General features: G+C 43.5%; 1 protein-coding gene across 10 annotated transcripts in view; it reads right to left on the reverse strand.

Annotated features, from left to right (window-relative positions):
* Window positions 1–391, reverse strand: part of PDLIM5 (PDZ and LIM domain 5) — a 219,668-nt gene extending 219,277 nt beyond the window's left edge. For all 10 annotated transcript variants that reach the window (XM_029943120.1, XM_029943119.1, XM_029943116.1 and 7 more), the window contains exon 1: window positions 315–391. The gene's annotated coding sequence lies outside the window, so the exon portion shown is untranslated. The remainder of the gene's footprint in view (window positions 1–314) is intronic.
* Between the last annotated feature and the right edge of the window lie 4,084 nt (window positions 392–4,475).

Raw genomic sequence — 4,475 nt, forward strand, 5'->3', positions numbered from 1 at the left:
GGGGTGCCCGGGAGCCCCACGTCCCTGCCTCCGCCGCGCTCGCCCCGGCCGGCCCGGGCTGCGGGAACGTGCAGGCTCGTCCTCTGGCCTGGCGCCCACTCCCGCGCCGCCCTTTCCCCGGCGCTCCTCTGCCCACGCGGCTCCCTCAACTCCGCCGCTCCACAGAGCACCTGAGGAGCAGTCTCCGGGCAGGGCGCGCCCCCTCCTCCTCCTCAGCGGGGCTTCCCTCCACGCACCGGGCGCAGAGCGAGCGCCTCTCCCTCCCCTCCCAGCGGGATATCAGAGCCGTACATCCCCGCCCGGCAGCCGCTCACCTCGAGTCCGGCGCGGCGCTGCCTCCTCTTCAGACGAGCGCTGACAAGTGACTCCGGGTGCGTGCGCCGTCCCCGCCGCCCGCGGGAACTTCCGCCTCCTAGCGCTCCCCGGCCCCGCCCCTAGGCCGAGACACGCCCCCGGCCGGGCCGGGCGGCCCCGGGCGGGCGGAGTTGAGTGCGAGAGTCAGGAGTGCGGGCTTGCCGGGACGAGCTGAAGCCAGCGCGGGGAACAATTGAGCTACCCAGTTTCGGTGGCAGTAGTCAGGGGATTTCGAGCACTACCTGGCAAAGGTATGCTCCGCGCGTCTGTTTTGTAATGGATGTATTTCTCTCTCCAGAAACTTTGAATTGGCGAGCAGTTGTTCTGGCTAAAAATAGAAGGGAGCTTTGGATAAATCCCTAGCTATGCAAGTTCCGCGGCTACTGCCTGATTTTTTGAGAGAGCATTATGTGCCCTAAGAAGTGCACACCCTGAAGTTTCCATGTCAGGAAGGTAAAAATTGGTAACCCTGATGTGTAGAAGTCAAATTCCGTGATCGTACCAGAAGAGACCGTGATAGAAAGCAACCGCCAAAGGCGGTTCAACTCCTATATTCTCATTATTTTTTTTTAATCCTCATTATTTTCTATGTCCAGACCAATGGCCCACTTTTCAGTTTCTGTAAAGTTGCTGAATTTAGACCAAGGAATTTATTCATAAGCACACGTAAATAATGTTTAGTGAACTTATGAAAAGTAACATCTTGACTGCTTAAAACTGTGAATTGGGTTATAAAAAATGAAAAAGACAGTTTTTAACCAAGGAACGTGTAAAGCAAGGATGAACTGCATAGGGCCCATGAATCCCCTAGAAATACAAACAGCCTTCTATAGGAGAAGGTCGAATACTTTTCTGATCAAAACCGTAGACAATAACCATGTGCAGCTATTGAACGTTTGAAAAACAGCTAGTGGGACTAAAGCACTGAACGTTTTATGTTACATAATTATAATTGACATTTAAAAACTGACGCTGGGTAACATTTATGTTAAACACAATAAAGTTTGGGTGGGACTACATTTCACTTCACCATTGAAAAGTTCTTACCCAGTGGGGCGCCTGGGTGGATCAGTGGGTTAGGCACTCAGCTCTTGATTTTAGCTTAGGTCACAATCTTCATGGTTGGTGGGCTAGAACCCCCATCTGGCTCTGACATCTGCTTAGGATTCTCTCTCTCCCTCCCTCTCTGCCTCTCTCTCTCTCTCAAAATAAATAAACTTAGAAAAGAAAATTCAGTACCCAAATTGAGATATGCCAGAAGTAAAAATAAATCATAAATCATAAAAAAACCATACTGAATTTCAGTCTTAGTATGAAAATGTTAATGTAAAATACCTCATTAATAATTTTTCATTGATTATAAGTTGTAATAATAAGTTTTTTCTATTTGAAAAAAAGACATTACTAAAATTTCACCTGTTTTCTTTTTCGGGTGGAGACTGAGATATTTAAAATTACCTGTGTGATTAGCACTGTATTTCATTGGGTATTTCACGGTAGTTCATTGCTGCTTCAAAGCATTCATCACATTCTCCAAAAGATTATGTTGGGAGGAAAAGTTTCCTAGTGTGAAAGCTGGTTTATGGAGCACTTTAATATATGTTATCATGTTTGACGCCTCACATCAAAAGTAAATAAATAATAATAGTGCCATTTACAAATACATACCAGGTGCCAGGCAGTATGGCAATCCTTACCGTAACTTTACAAGACGAATGCCATCCTCACTTAAAAGTTAAGAAAATTGGAGTTGTAAGAAATTACAGTTTGTGACAGTGCAGCAGGGCAATGGCTAGAGTTACCCTGCAAGGGACCCATCTCTGATCCTCTTCATGTTGGCAGCGGAGAGATACAGTTCAGTGAAACCTAGATCAACAAAGTTGACAAAGATATCAAGAACTGTGGGTACTATGTAGTGATTTCACCAGAGAGTAAGCACCCTGAAGCGATGAGGAAGAGTTGAGAATAAGAGAAGTGTTGCTTACTTATGCAAATTTAAATTTTAGCCCATAGATGCTAGCCTGCCTCTTCTTCTCACAGTTTAAAGCCTGCTATAAGAGAATAAAAAAGACAAATTAAGGTATGATGCATAGACATTTATCCAAGTGTCCTCCAAAGAACCAGCTGAATGAAAATAACTTCGGCAACTTTTTAAAACCGTATTTTCCTGGGCCCCACCCAGACTCAGGATCCTGGCAGGTAGACCCCAGTAATCTGCCTTTTGAATGACCTCCCTCCCCCACTCCAGGTAATTCTTAAGCTACAATGCTTAAAACCCTCTTCCCTGGACATACTCCTCTATCCCCAATGTACTGTACATTGTGCTTAGGTGAGAACCATTCATCTCAGAGAGCAGCACCATCTCAGTTCCCTCATCCTTAAGGAAATAATTACAAATAACCTTTTGAGGTTTTCGTGAGTAGAGATAATATATATAAATCACTGAGCAGTATGCTTGACATGAAGTAGATATTAAATAAATGGTGGCCCTATGAAACTTTCCAAACCAACTGATTAGATTTATTTACATATCACAAAAGACAAGTAGAGAACTTGAGCATTCAGTATATACAGTGTTCTTGGTGACTTATGTATATTATCTTTTTAAACTCTTACAACCATGTAAAGTAGGTATTTTTTCAGAAGAAGAAACACAAACATGGAGATTAAGACATTTAACCAAGGACACATAACTAAGGAGTGACAGAAGTAGATCACAGGATCTGACTCCAAAAGCCATGTCCTGTTCATCTCAACACACTACTTCTTGGTAAATTCAATCAGCCATCTAGCTTAAAGACCAGAGAAAGAAGATGGAAAACTACAGCAGCTAACGGTGTTGAGGGCCCTGGAGAGGCAATCTACGACAGATTATGGAAACTAAACACTTGGATGTTACTACGACTGTATATGTTACTTGTGTATGAAAGAGGACAAAACTCCTAAACCATTGCTAGTAGAACATGTGCCTTAACTTGTTTTAAGACGAATTGCCAACAAGCCATTCTGACTCCCCTTCTCTGTCTTGCTCATGACTAACATTTATGAAGTGGTTGGCCATGATTTGAAGGGCAGTGTGTGACTACAGTAGTAGCAGGATGATAACGGATCCATTGGGAAATTTGACCAGTATCCTTAGCCTTGTTTACGAGCTAAGCAATCAGGAACTCCCCACAAAGGAAACCATATTAAAAGCTTCACTTTGTCATAGCCAGTGCTAGAGGGAAAAAATAAAAAAGGGGATCAAAAGATTAACTAATTTAAAAGGAAGAGTTTTAAGAATATTCCATCTAAATATAGTATTTACCCAAGTGAATAAATGTTTGCTCTCACATTTTATTATCCAATGTATGACTCAGAATCCTCTTGCAGTGTTTCAAAAATAACAGAAACTTTTAATTACAAGATGGCATTGCTGTGACAAGTTTTTACAGTTGCACCCAATAAACTGCAAAGTGCCAGTCTTTAAAAAGTTCCTACATTACTCTAACCAATTTATCTTCTAAGTCCCAATCCTGAAAGGCAAACAAACTACTCACAGGTATGAGTGTTTAATGTTTAAAATCTAAAATGGAGAGGATGCTGGGAAGAGAGGCGTGCACTAAAGAAGCACAGAGAGAGGGGAGAGAAGTAAATGGATGAGGAAGGCTCGCGGAGCAGATCCATGAAGCCTATGTAATGGAGTAAATGTGTGGCTGAGGGAGAAGTTTAAACTTTTTAAAACCAGCTTCAAGGGGCACCTCAGTGGTCATTCAGTTGGGTCTCTGACTTTGGCTCAGGTCATGGTCTCGCGGTTTGTGAGTTCGAGCCCTGTGTGAGGCTCTCTGCTGCCAGCATGGAGTCTGCTTTGGATCCTCGGTCTCCCTCTCTCTGCCCTTCCCCCGCTCATGCTTTCTCTCAAAAATAAATAAATATTTTTTTTAAAACCTAGCTTCAAGATTTCGAGTCTGGGTTTTGGGAATGGTATGAATAACTGGTATTGAAGAAAGAGGAACCGTTTTTGAAAGGACAGTGCATTTCACTGGCAGCTTCCAGTAAGAAGGTAAAAAAAAAAAGGCCCATTTAGCAAGTGAGAGGTCTGAGTAAAAAAAGGTAGACAGTAAGGGCATTGACAAAAGTAC

This window comes from Suricata suricatta, chromosome 1 (assembly GCF_006229205.1).
Source record: "Suricata suricatta isolate VVHF042 chromosome 1, meerkat_22Aug2017_6uvM2_HiC, whole genome shotgun sequence".
NCBI lineage: Eukaryota > Metazoa > Chordata > Mammalia > Carnivora > Herpestidae > Suricata > Suricata suricatta.